The sequence below is a fragment of the Nipponia nippon genome, unplaced genomic scaffold (genome assembly GCF_047370975.1).
Source record: "Nipponia nippon isolate SJK-2023a ecotype South Korea unplaced genomic scaffold, ASM4737097v1 scaffold_40, whole genome shotgun sequence".
Taxonomy (NCBI): domain Eukaryota; kingdom Metazoa; phylum Chordata; class Aves; order Pelecaniformes; family Threskiornithidae; genus Nipponia; species Nipponia nippon.
In genome coordinates, this window is record NW_028262359.1 from 643,120 (window position 1) to 657,734 (window position 14,615).

General features: G+C 44.2%; 1 protein-coding gene across 3 annotated transcripts in view; it reads right to left on the minus strand.

Annotated features, from left to right (window-relative positions):
- UNC13B (unc-13 homolog B) overlaps positions 1–14,615 on the minus strand; it is a 224,037-nt gene that overhangs the window by 123,295 nt on the left and 86,127 nt on the right. The gene's annotated exons all lie outside the window — the stretch shown is intronic.

Here is a 14,615-nt window from a genome sequence, read left to right on the forward strand (position 1 = left end):
ACTACTCCGAGCTAAAAATAGAGCGACTTAATTAGGATGAGTAACATGTATGCATGTCACAAAATATGAAGAAGAGTTGTACTTGCTTTAAATTAAGTTCCTTAAATTGGGCATAACAAAATTCAGAGTGAATACACCAGGCAATCTATAGATATTTTTGTAGACAAAACTGGATCCTTCAAGGCCCTGTTGCAATAGGACAAGGGGTGATGGTTTTAAACTAGAAGAGGGTAGATTCAGACTAGATATAAGGAAGAATTTTTTTACGATGAGGGTGGTGAAACACTGGAACAGGTTGCCCAGAGAGGCTGTAGATGCCCCATCCCTGGAAACATTCAAGGCCAGGCTGGATGGGGCTCTGAGCAACCTGATCTGGTTGAAGATGTCCCTGCCCATTGCAGGGGGCTGGACCACATGGCCTTTAAAGGTCCCTTCCAACCCAAACCATTCTATGATTCTGTGATTCTATAAGTACTCGTTATATGAGATATTACAAAAATACTCGCACACATTTTAATCTGCTGCACTAACATGCACTGAATAAAACTAGAAAAATTTAAATAAATTGCAATAAAATCCAGCACACTCGGTTTCTCAATAGCAGTTTCTCAAAAAAGTGTGTGTTATCTTAAAACACAAGATGAATATTGACTCATTAACAAAATAAAAAACAGATGGAAACATGGTTAAAATAAACTGTTCTTTTACATAAATCAACCTCTATTTGTATTTCCTACATTCTTGTATGTAAGAACTTAAAGTATTGACCAAAGTGAGACTAAATAGGTAAATCAGTTCAATGCTAAATCTAAATTCCCTTCTAGCTGGATAGCTCTATTATCTCCTTTCTAGTATACATCACCAATTTTGTCTTGATATTCTCTGTTGCTCTTCAAGCTCTCCTAGAAAATAATTTTCCAGGGTTAGCTTTTAAAAAACTTTTAATGAATATAAGTTCAATTGCAATTTACTGTCTAAATAAGCAACTGAAATCCCATGGGGAATTTTTAAAAATCTCATTTAAGAACAAACCTGTTTACAAACTACACCATATTTTCCGAAACTGTTACCACTTGAACATTTGTCAGAAAACAAAATTATATCTATGACAGGTTCATTACCAGGCATGAGTCACTAATAAGTACCGTTCTTCAAGAAACCCCTCACACAGCCTAGCATCCTTAATATCTACTGCGCAGCTGTGTGGAAAAGCCACCATCCAAGACGGGCTGCAATATGTTTTCACAATTTTGCTTCAGTGACAGCATCTAAGTAGCAAATAGCTCTCCTACGCACCTCTGGTTGTGCTCCGAAACCCACAGGGTCCTGCAACGTGGCACAGCTCGGCAGCACAGGCAGGCGGGTGGGCAGTGTGAACACGGGGAGGCCACGCTACGAAAAATAGTTACGGAGGCAGTGGTTCCACGGACATTTCTCACAGCCTACTTATAGGCTTCCTGGATGATGAAGTCCCATTCTTTGCTCCCACAGGCGACTGTCATATAATAGCTTTCATAAACAGACCCATTTTTAGATTAATTAGGAACAGAAAGGGCAAAGAAACCCATTTGGAAGCTGTTCACTAACAATTAGAAAAATTGCTGATTTCTAGCCTGGGTTTGTTCATAACCAGCTTATACCCTTCTGTTCTTGCGCTAACATTAACCTTTAGCTTAAATAGCTGTAAACTTGCCAATATTTACTCCCCTGCTCTATTAGTACATGGCAGCAACATCCGCTCTCGGCTTCCAGTCTGCTAAGCTGAGCCATACTTGCTTGGTCTCATCTCGCACATCCTCAGCGCCTCCCCTTCCAGGACTATCCCAGTGTCCCCTCTCCCCTTTCCATAACCTATTCTCTGATTTTTGCCATAGCCCCCATCTTCTCCAAACCATTTGCTGGTTTCCTACATGGCATATCAGAAATATTACGGAAATACGGGCAGATGAGACCTACTGCCCACCTCGTCTGTCACAGTGTAGTACAGAGTATAAAGCAGCATGCAATTAGTGTTTTTACTAATTTCCCGTTTGCCAGGCAGTAACACTTGCTAGCGAGGGCAGGCTAAATGAGCCTATAGTTACCCAGAACAGCCCTTTCTTCTCTCCTCCTCGTCCAATGCATGAGTGGTTTAAACAGGATCCTCCAGTTTTAAAACAGAATAGTCCCGTAGGCCAGAGAGTAGCACGGCTGCTCACTTGGTACCACATCATCCTGCAAGCCTGAAGGCACAAGCTATCCTGTACAGCAAGAGACTCGCTGCCTACAGCACCCCAGTAGATCAGCACTCAGACTTAACACAGCTCTTCCTGGTACCTGCGTGCTTGAGCAACAGATGAAAATCTCAAGCTACATTTGGGATTTCACCCCAGCTTTATGCCTAAATTATCTTCAGTTTTATAGCACACAAAGGATGAAGCTGTCAATGTGTTCAGGAAATTCTCCCCACAGAACAGACACCAGATACCTCGATGTTCCCAAGCATCTTTCAGCAGAGGATGCAGGTTTCAAACCCAGCTCACAGGCTGCCAGGAAAGGCTGCATTTCCTTACAGACTCAAAAGCCAAGGAGAGGAAGAACTGGTCCCATCTTTACCAAGTACAGGTTTCAAATGAAACCGAATGGGAACCGCCAAAAAGCCCTTTTTCAAAGTGCCAGGGATTAACCATCACAGCAATGGAAATGAACACACAGCTTGATTCAGGCTCATCTGACTAGTCCTCCACAATGCCACAAAATTGTTCAGACTCTAAATATGAACAGACAGTAGACAACTTGCTGGTGGCCATGATATGGCTTAAAAGTCCTGTTTAGTTGCCAAGAAAGGAGTCTGGATGCAAAGAAAGTTCTCGTATCACCTAGCAAGAACTACCTCCTAAGACACAGCTGTACCACAAGACCTTCAAGTGGCTTGAATTCAATAAATCATTGACATTAAAATGTGCAGAAAATAAAAATGCTACTCTGTTTTACATACTATGTAGCACCAGCCAGAACTGGAGTCCTGCTGTCTTCAGGCATTACATTAAGCATTATTAACAGCATTTTGACATCCAAATGCCACTTTTACAATGGAGGGGAAAAAAGCAATCATCTTACTTAAATCCAGATGCACAGTACTAGAAGATTCCAGTTACAGCAACCCTTACACAACTCCAAAAATCAGCTCCGAAGCGTGCCAGGCAACCCTGCCCTACATCTAAACAAGTTGCATAACAATGCAGCTTGGAAAAGAAGTGAAAGAAAACAACACTAAAAGACAAAACTGTCACGTACCAAACCCTTTTTTTCTGGCCTACTGCCTTTTTCTATGAAGTTATCATGTTATTCAAAGCATTTGCTAACATTGCACGAAAAGTTAACACTTCATTTATGATGCTCTCAGCCCGTGCTCGTTAGCTCATCTTTTCCCCCAAGTCTTGTGCTTTGTAAGCCAAAGCCCACTGCTATCTCTCTGGTGCAGCATTTCTTGTACAGATTGCTTCAGTAATACACAACACTGGGAAATATCCCCTCCTCCCACACAGAGCCTTAAAAATAAGAGTGTGAAGTCTGGCTCTCCCAACAGCCAATGCTATTTTTAAGGGTTGCGTATGTGGCAGGTAGGAGTCCCCCCACCCACCTCTCCCATTGCACCCCTATTCTGAGCAGGAGGAACTGACTTACTCTAATGCTAGATGAAGCTCTGTCAATTTCTACTGATGAGCACCATGCGCGAGTGCCATGTCGAGGTGATCAGCACACCACGGGTTTCCGTGTCCCACTCCACACCAGATACAAGCCTCTATCAGCAGAGCACACTGCTGTAATTCCTTCTGCCATTCCATCCCCAAAACAACGTGCAAAGAGCAGAGTTTTGCATAAGGTGGCAACAGTTGCCTCAGCCCCAACATTTTTAGTATTCTTCTACAGCCTTTAGTATATACTATTTAGAAGACTTGGTCCACCCTCCAAACAGATCTGGGTTCCATTTTTCCTGAAAGCTTCAGACAACTGCTGCAGTAGGTCCTGGGAAAAGCACTTGCTCGACAAAGTATTTGGAAAAGTCTTGGTACAAACGTGAATGCAAGCTGGGCAGCACCAGGCAGGTGGTGTAGTTCATCCCGGTTCAGAGGTGCTCTGTGCACATGTATGGTTCCTTCAGTCTGCAACACACAAGTCACTTCTGGAGATAACAAACACAGAAATTGCTGTGACCAGATTGCCTAAGAGAAATGACACCAGAGGAAAAAAGGCAGCAATTCTGGGTGCGTACTCTAATTGAGAGCCTAGGAGCTGTACAAGACGTGAGGTCATCTATCCACATTGCCAGCCCACCGCTGCCACCCACAACTTGCTCTCTGATCAGCAGAGGTACAATTCCCATGGAGAGGAAGGAAGGTGAGTAAGACACCTTTTCCTTCAAAAAACACCAACTTGTGAGAACTAAAATTTGTTTTACAGGACCATGATGAATTTGAACAGGAATATTTCTCTGGTCTAAGATGCCCAAACAGGGAAGGGAGCACAGGGAAGAGTCATTCCCTAGAAGAGTGCTACAGCTTAGTAGTCAATGCACTTTTCCAAACCACAGGAAACCTAGGTTAAAAATCTCAGTATTGCCCAGTTTAGATCAGGAACTAGAGTCCTGTTCCCTCCTTATTCTAGATATATTCTAGCTTAAGCTGCTGGCTGTTCCACAGAGGGGTCTGCCACCTGTCACATCCCAGTCAAACTCAAAAAGTCATAACCAGAAAGTCGAACCTCCCACCCACCCCCCAAAAACCCCGCACTTCGCAAAAGCAGCATCCACTTTCCATCCAGCTTCCACTCCAGAATCAGACTCACACATGAAGTGTTTCAAGTAAAAAAAATAATGAAACATAATGGCAGACTATCCGCATGCATCCCAGTACTGCCACTATGACCTTACAAGTCAAGAGAACAGAAGTTCAGCCAAACTGGATTACTTGAATTTAATGTGCAGTACTGGCACAAAGTAAGAGATGCACCTGATTGTGGAACATCCCATGTTTGTAAATTATATCCCTTTATTTTTAAGGAAATAAATGGAAAAACCTTAGAAGAAAAGTAAATTACCCTTGGATGCCCATTCAAAGGCTTCGTAAGAATTTTGACTTACAGATATGCAGAATTTACAATACAAAGCTAGAGAAGCAAAGCTATAGTCCTGAACACTATTATAGGTCAGGAAAAGAAATAACATGTCAGGATTCTTTGCGTTCTTGTGGCAGCTACCCCTAGTCTTGCAAGCCCACAGGAGTCTTGCAGTGGAAAAGTAAAATAGTGTTATAAGAAAGTTAGCTATCCACTCTGCAAACTCCTGTTATGACTAAGAAAACTCCTCAAGTTTGTTTGGGTTTTTTCTAACCAGCAACAGGAAGGTATGGAGGAACTCTGTTGTCACTGAAGGGGACAGATGTCCTGTGTGCTGTGGAATACAGACCATCAACACCAAAACTGGTTTTTAGCAGAGGTCAATAGAGGTTGAAGGTCAGTACACTGATATGCTCAAAGAAGCTCACAGAAAATCATGTTAGCAACTGAACGGGCTCCTAGCTGCTGTGGCCATTACGAAAAGCATTTCTGACCAGCACGTACTCCACAAGAGAGCATTTCTCTTAATTTTAGTGCAACCACTCTAAAAAGGGCAAGCCTGCTGATTTTTCCCACTGGAGATAAGGTTATAAAGAAGCCACTTAAAAATTACAACAGCAGCTAATGAAGGCACAACACTGTTGTCCAGTGTGTACACACAAATAATGTCTCTTTGCTATATTATAACAGTTCAAATTTAAAGTAGAGCAGGTTGAAAAATGATAGCAGGTCTCCAAGAATTTCAGTAAAGATAAACAAATGTGCGTTGTATTCGAAACAGATGTGAGTATGCAGATATCTTAAGACACTCTGAGATGAAAGCGGCGTTTCTTCCCCTCAGTACAGCGTGTCAGCGGAACCTTCTCTCGCAGAGAAGCACCCAGAAGAGACAACAGACACAGGTTGTTCAAGCACCAGGGAATCACCCCACACTAAAAGCTGCCTTGGGAAAGCTGTAAAGGGCTTTGGGGAGTCCCACAAGACTTGCCAGTCTGTACACTCAGATGCAACACAGGCAAGTAAGATTATGGCATGGGGAGATAGTAGCACAACACTGCTACTTTTGTATTTAAATGCTTTCTAAATAATTATTGTTGTGCAATCCCTAAGGGATCCAAAAGCCACATATGCATTTTATAGATAAGGTATGCAAAAAGCACTTGACTGCCATAGCAAGTAGAGCCACCTGACTACAGTCAGTCTGCCCTACAGCTGGCAGTGACCCTCGGATCGCATCTTACCTACACAGACCTGCTTTCCTCTCTGGTGTAGGAACAGCAATTTCATGAGCACAACTGTGTTCTACAGACCCCGACCAACCCTGATCCCTGGGACATTTGATCAGCAATGCTGGTATTTTGGTGGAGGTTAAAGATGGCCTTCATAAATACAACAGGTAGAAAAGAAGGAAGACATTTAACTGGAGATGTAGGATGTAGTTTTTGTTTGAAGAGAAGTTTCTAGTAACTCTGTTAGAGTCACAGTGCTTCAGTTTGCTTCTTTGCCACTGTGTGGGAGGCTTTGAAAACGCAGAGCTTACTCATCTTCACGGGACTGATAAAAAGACACCTAGGCAACAAAGCTTAAGGGAAATAAAATGCCCAAAGTAAACTGTTGCATGGACGGCACAGTTCATGAAAGGTGGAAAGGGACAGTTTCTAATCTTTTGATGACTGGCTCAAAGCAGGCATGTCTTCCACTAGCCATCTGGGCTGGTGTACAGTACGTGGTTTTACCGGCCTGGGTTCACATGTGGGGAGTGGGGGCAGGCAGGTAACTTAAAATGAAACTAGCAACCAAAACTGGCACCAGTCAGTGCCTGGCTGGTCTCCTCACCAACAGTGGAATAGTGGAAGTCCAGAAAGGACTCTTCAGGGCTACATCAGTGGTGGTCTGCACCAACAGCTTTCTTTCTCAAAATAAAAACAGGGCTTCACACTCCAAAATCACCAATACAACACCCTCCCTTGGACCAGGGCTTTTAAAAGTGACACCCTGATGGTTCTGAAACACTTGCAGGTGCTTGATCAGAAGTGTTGACTGTGAAACTACGGGGCATGGGAAAGTAAGACTGAAGACACGACTGGGTACCTGTAAGACCAGAGGAGTACAGTCATTTAGCCCCACTGCTGCAGGTGCTTATCATATTCCAGAAAAACAATGTCAGGAACCACATCTGCCATCTTGGTAGGTGATCTAGTTACATAGCAGTCAAAAAGAACAAGAGTATTGACATTTAACAGGGAAAGACAAAGATTAAAATCAAAATAATTGGTATAAAACGGCATCTAGAAGAAGAAAAATCAAAGAGGAAACACTGCTCCAATGACTTTGGTTTTTAAATGAAAACAAGTAAATGGATGTATTTAATCTCCTGACATAAGAGGAAAATGATGCATAAGACTTCTTCCCCCATAAACAAATTCAATGTAAGTGGATAAAATCCTAGACCCCACACCTTCTTTTAACACTTAAATGTACTTGAAAGAATTGGTAAGAGAGGCAACTTCATTATTTGACTGATTTTTTCCTCTTCTCCAGCCTGCCAATTCTTCTGTGTTATACAAAACTCAGATTCAAATTTGTGTAACTTTAAAAGTCACACAGCTGTGTCCCTAGCTGAAGGCTATTTCAGTTAAGGAGGGTTGCAAGTTGAAGGTGCAAAAGCTATGTGTTTGTTCTTCTTCTAGAAAAGAAGCTCCCATAGAGGGACTGCAGCAGACGAGCTATCAATTAATCCCTCTTTGTAGACAAAGTTCTAAGTGTGAAGGTGAGAATTATTGAGTCATCCCTCTCAGGGCTGAAAACCCTAGTTTGATTCTGGCATAATTAAGTTCCCTCTTCACAAACACAGAAAGAGAACAAGCAAAACAGCAGAAGTGAAGAAAAAAAACTGTGCATGCTACCACAAAGCTTAACATGCACAAATTCCTGTGCCATTTTATAACTGTCAAGTCTTAATTAAAATACTACATTTCTCTGACTCATGGTGCTGTAGGATGCATGTACATTATTCACATGAATATTAATCTCTTCCCAGGTAGGAGGCTGAATTGCTCAGGGGATTTATAATCACATCACAGATGGAAACTTCTTGGGTGTCTGTCTTTTTTTTTTCCTTTTCTTTCTTTCAAATTCCAGCCAGTTCATTAACAATTAAGAGTCATGAGAACCATTTCAGTAGTCTCTGTGAGAGGAATCCAGCAGTTCGGATCGGTGAACTGGAGCTCCATGCGTTGAGGAAGGGGATCTTGGAGAAGAGCTGGAGGCATCACTTTGAACATTAGGGACATAAGCAGCTGCTCTAAGTGCTGGAATAAAAGAAGAGGATAGTCCTCTTGAAAGCTTCTAGGTAATGATAGAAGATGGGAAGATGTTAATACAGTGATCAGAGAAATGAGACATGTAACTACCAACCGAACCACCTGGTTAGACTTTCACCACAGGGACCTTTCAAATCCTGACACTTACCCCGATAGTCTGTATTCGTACCACTGACTTTCAAACAAGATCTAGGAACGAGCTGATGGTGATGCACGAGGTGCAGAAAGCAACAAGCACAGATGCTCCTCTAGATTTGAGCAAAAGTACAGAGAGAAATGGGCATGTAAATGCATCTGAGAAAGCTGTGACAGTCTTCCTGGTATCTTGGAAGGAAAGGAATTAGGTAAGCTAGAAAAACACTATGTAATCCAAGAACACAGACTAATAAAAACTCAGAAAATCAGTGGCTAGAGCTCATGAGAAACAGGCTTAAAGGACCAGGAGTTCAGGAAACTGTTAACAGTTAATGAAACAGCATTAACAAACAAGAATCACAAGCTATCCCAGTGAAGAGGAAGGAAAGGACATACAATGAGAGACCTGTCCAAAAAAATCACAAGCTCTTCAGAGCGCTTGAACCGAACTATAGATATCTTCTTGATAAAGTTTTTAAGGACAAGCATGATTGCACAGGAAAGAAATCAAAAGGCCAAAGCACAGAATTAAAACTCCTAGCAGTCAACATACAATATGACAAAAAATGACTGCTACTCACAGAAGACAAAACTATCATCAGGTGGCATTAAGAAGGCTGGAACATTTGATGCCTTAATTGCTTCAGGTATTCACTGACAGGGACAACTGCAGCCAGGCAGCTGACAGAATTATTATTGTTTTTTAAAAAAGGGGGGAAAAAAGTTTAGCACATTATAAAAACTAGCCTGCAGTAAAGGAAAACAAATTTGAAAGCAAACAGACAAGGTAGTTATTTCTAAGTCAGCTGGCCCTGATAAATCTTCATCCTCAGGTACTAGGTTGCAACACTGACAATCACAAAGCACTAAGAACTTGAAAAACAGGCAATATACTTGAAGATTTGAAAAGGGCAAAGCAAGCATTTATCCTTAAAAAATAGGAAGAGGAGAACTTGGATAATTATGAAAGTGCTAACTTGACTTCCCCCCCCTGCTCTTGGGAATTGAAGGCTGGAACAAATAATCAAATTATTTGCAAATCTTCTAAAACATAAAAAGGAAAGAAATAATATGGTTTCATCAAGAGTAGAACTGTGTCAAATGCATTTAACTTCCTTCTATGACAAGGTAGATTAGTCTTAGGGGTAGGAGAAGAACAGTAGAAGTTTTATATCCTGAGGTCTGGATGAAACTGCTAAAACAGATGCAAACACACTGGAAAAAATTACACTCAGAGTAGCCAAACTCAAAGAATGTATCAAGCAGGGTCCCTCAGGCAGCTCTGGTAGCACACAGCCTGGCAGCTTGGGTACTACACAACTCTTTCACATACAACGTGAAGGATTTGTAGGCATAACAGATTAGGAAGAGACAGACAGCAATGTGCTTAAGGAGTGAAAAAAAACAATTCTGTAAGAACAAGTGCAAAGCCATATTCAGCTGTAATCCAACACAAATTAGGCTAGGGAACAACTGACAAAGCACTTCTTCAGAAGGAACCTCAGCTCTGGAAAGGATAACAGGCTAACTACGCATCAGTGTTAGCCTGCGATAAAAAGGCACCACCAGAGCAGGATACCTGGTATCTTGGGATATCAGGATCACAGCCTGGGGAACAAAGTCTTTGTTGCTCTGTCGTGCACATGAGCAGGCTCTCAGCTGGGTTTCTACATTCAGCTTTGGACACTGCACTTCAGGAAAAACAAAGAAAGGAAAAAAAAAAAAAAAAGACAGGCTGATTAAGGAGTGCCTAAAAAAAACTCACAAGAAAAGGCTAAAAGTAAAAGGGTCATTTAGTGAACATGAGAAGAGTGAGCGGGGCTTTGTCCTCTCTTTACAGTAGGCCTTCGCTGTTCCAGAGAGGAAGGGAATCCGTTCTGCTCCTTTACTCCTTGTCGCAGTCATGAGAAATGGGTATGTATGGCACAAGAGAGATCTAGAGCAGAGGTTAGGAAAAGCCTTCAGACAGCAAAGATAGCTAAGCCCTGGAGCAGGCTGCTGGAAAGCTCTCTTACGTTTTTTGTTGGAATCAGTAGTTGTTAGGAGAGGCCAAGGCAAAGCAAATGATGACATTTTACTATTAGCAATGGGATGGCACGCCAAAGTTCAAGGAGCTGCGTGCTAGTGAGGTTCCTCAGGCTGCTCCACGAGGCAACAAGCACAATGAACCACACTTGAAGTGTTTTTACACAAATGCATGCAGTCTGAGGCACAAGCAGGAGGAGCTGGATGCCTTGGCCCAGTCCCAGAGATACGACATCATAAGCATAAGCGAAACCTGGTGGGACGAGTCCTGTGACTGGTGTGCCATGATGGATGGCTACAGGCTCTTCAGGAGGGACAGGCAGGGCAGGCGAGGCGGCGGGGTGGCACTGTATGCAGTGGAGGGGCTGGAATGCATGGAGCTAGCAGTTGGCGATGGCACAGCTGAGAGCCTCTGGGTAAGGATTAAGGGACAGACAAATAAAGCAAATGTCATTGTGGGAGTCTATTATAGGCCACCCAGCCACGATGATGACACGGATGAGTTATTCTTTCAGAAACTAAGGGATGCTTCCAAGTCATCTGCCCTTGTCATTATGGGGGACTTCAACTTACCAGATGTCAACTGGGAATACCACACAGCTGGTATAGGCAGGTCCAGAAGATTCTTAAAGCATCTGGATGATACCTTCTTGATACAAGTACTAAGAGCACCAACCAGGAAAGGTGCCTTCCTCGACCTGCGGCTTCCTAACAGAGAGGGTCTTGTGGGTGAAGTGGCCATTGGTGGCTGCCTTGGCCACAGCGACCACGAAGCAGTCAAATTTACAATCTGTGGTAACAGGAGCAAAACTGCCAGCAGGACCTCGACTCTGGAGATGAGGAGAGCTGACTTCAGGCTGCCCAGGAACGACTTAGGAAGGTCCTCTGGAAAAAGCTTCTGAAGGTGCTGGGGTCCATCAGTGCTCGTCACTTTTTAAGAACCACCTCCTAAGAGCACAGGAGCAGGCAATTCCAAAATGTCGGAAGTCAAGCAGGCCAGGTAGAAGCCCGGCTTGGCTGAGCCGGGAGCTTATGCTAGAACTAAGACGAAAAAAGAAAATGTATGGCCACTGGAAGCAAGGTCAGGCAACCTGGGAGGGCTACAGGGATGCCGTTCGCCACTGTAGGGAGGAAAGACGCGCGGCCAAAGCTCAGCTAGAGCTGAAGCTGGCCGGTACTGTGACGGACAATAAAAAGGGGTTTTTAAGTATGTAGATAGCAAAAGGCAGGCCAGAAATAACATTGGCCCGTTACTTGACGAGCACGGTCACCTCACAAACAGGGACATAGACAAAGCAGAGATGTTCACTGCTTTCTTCACCTCGGTCTTCAACACCGATGATGGGCTCTGGGACCCCCTCTAGCTCTGGGCTAGAGAACCATGACTGCGAGAACGACAAACTCCCAGCCAACCCCAAACTTGTGCAGGATTTGCTGCTCCAGCTGGATCCCTGTAAGTCAGTGGGGCCCGGTGGGATTCATCCAAGGGTGCTTAGAGAGCTGGCTGATGTCATAGCGAGACCTCTCTCAATGATTTTTCAATGCTCTTGGGCATCTGGAGAGGTCCCAGTTGACTGGAAGCTGGCAAACGTTGTCCCAGTCTTCAAGAAGGGCAACAGGGATGGCCCCGCTAACTACAGGCCTGTCAGTCTCACCTCTGTGCCTGGCAAAATCATGGAGAAGATTATTCTGGGAGGTATTGAAAAACACCTGAAAGACAATGCAGTCACTGGTCCCAGCCAGCACGGGGTCACCAGGGGAAAGCCCTCCTTAACAAACCTGATGTCCTTCAACGACAAGGTTACCCACCTAGGTGGCCAAGGGAAGCCAGTCGATGTAATCTTTTGGGACTTCAGTAAAGCCTTCGATACTGTCTCCCACAGCATCCTCCTGGACAAAATGTCCAGCCTACAGCTGGATAAACACAGAATGCAATGGGTGAGCCATTGGCAGGCGGGTCGGGCTCAAAGGGTTATAGTAAATGGGGTCACATCGCGCTGGCGACCAGTCACTAGCGGGGCTCTGCAGGGATCCATCTCAGGGCCAGTGCTCTTCAGTATCTTCCTAAAGGACTTGGATGCAGGACTTGAAGGTTTGTTATCAAAGTTTACCGATGACACAAAATTGGGAGGAGCTGTTGACACTCTCGAGGGCAGAGAGGCCCTGCAGAGAGATCTGGACAAATTAGAGAGCTGGGCAATCACCAGCCGGATGCAGTTTAACAAGGGCAAGTGCTGGATTTTGCACCTGGGACATGGCAACCCTGGAGGTACCTGCAGACTGGGGAAGGAGAGGCTGGAGAGCAGCCCCGCGGAGAGGGAGCTGGGGGTTCTGGTCAACGGCAAGTTGAACATGAGCCAAGAGTGTGCCCTGGCAGCCAGGAGGGCCAACCGTGTCCTGGGGTGCATCAAGCACGGTGTTGCTGGCCGGTCGAGGGCGGGGATCGTCCCGCTCTACTCTGCACTGGTGCGGCCTCACCTTGAGCACTGTGTGCAGTTTTGGGGGCCACAGCACAAAAAGGATACAAAGCTACTGGAGGGGGTCCAGAGGAGAGCCACAAAGATGGTGAAGGGATTAGAGGGAAGCCTCACGAGGAGCGGCTGAAGTCACTTGGTCTGTTCAGCCTGGAGAAGAGGAGACTGAGGGGAGACCTCATCGCGGTCTACAGCTTCCTCACGAGGGAAGGAGGGGGGCAGGCGCTGATCTCTTCTCCCTGGTGACCAGTGGTAGGACCCGAGGGAACACCAGGAAGATACGCCAGTGTGGCAATTAAACACGGACTCCGCATATGAGTTTAGGCGAAGACAAGCGAAGCCGACAAGCGAAGACAAGCGAAGATGACGACGACAGCGACAATGATGCTTTATTTTTACCATCTATCCCTTTTATAATATGATCTAGTGTTCACGAGCAAGCAAAACCCATTTCGTCGGCTACTGTCTTGCGTCCACGCGTCTCTTCAGCGTTACTTACTGGTTCTTCAAGCTGGTGCACGCAAATTCCTCTTTCAGGGATATATCCAATCTCATCCTTATTTTTCTGCCTCTAAGTTTCACAAACTTGTTTGTAACAAGCCTCAAGGGCACAGCTGCATTCCTGCGAACCTGTTTGTAACAAGCCTCAAGGGCACAGCTGCATCTCGTCAAAGTAAAACACAATCTCATTTATTCGCACACGCCGGGGGGGTTAGGTTGGGCATTAGGAAAAGGTTCTGCACCCAGAGGGTGGTGGAGGCTGGGACAGGCTCCCCCGGGAGGCAGTCACAGCGCCAAGCCCGACAACATTTAAGAAGCATTTGGACAATGCCCTCAGACACATGGTGTGAATTTGGGGGCTGTCCTGTGCAGGGACAGGATTGGACTCGATGATCCCTGTGGGTCCCTTCCAACTCAGGACATTCTGTGATTCTATTGTAACTAAATCAGTGTTTCTGTAACAGTTATCTCAAAGCAGGTCTTCCTTCCAGATTAGCAGAAACAGAAAGACTGATGCTGAACCACCTCATGGACCTTGTACTCTCTCAGAAAAAAAAAAAAAAAAAAAAAAAAAAAAAAAAAAAAAGAGAGAGAGAGAGATCCAGGCAGAAGCATCACTGAACCTTTTGTCCCTTCTAGTATGTTTGTGCACTTGTTTTCCATAAGGCACAGAACTAAACTGTTTTGCTTGCATGGTCTACAAAACCACAACATAAGTTCCTTGCCTTCTTAGATACTAATGGTATTCTTAAATTTCACTTTTCGTGTCATGTTGACAGTTTCAACCAGATTCCCTTCTGCTCAGAAGTGAAGTAACAGTAATTGTTACATGGGAAAGAGTTTACAATCCAGATAAGCCAAGGGAAAAACTATTTCTGCTATGGCACTTCAGATACCTCCGCAGACATACACAAAAAAAAAAAAAAAATTTGTTTTCCTAAAGATTTGCAACAAATCCATAAGAGAAAGAAAAGTCCTGCTACTGATAGATACTGTAGAATAATTTCTTATAAAAACAAAACAAGAGACCTACAGAAGAAAGTAGTATTTCTAAATAAAA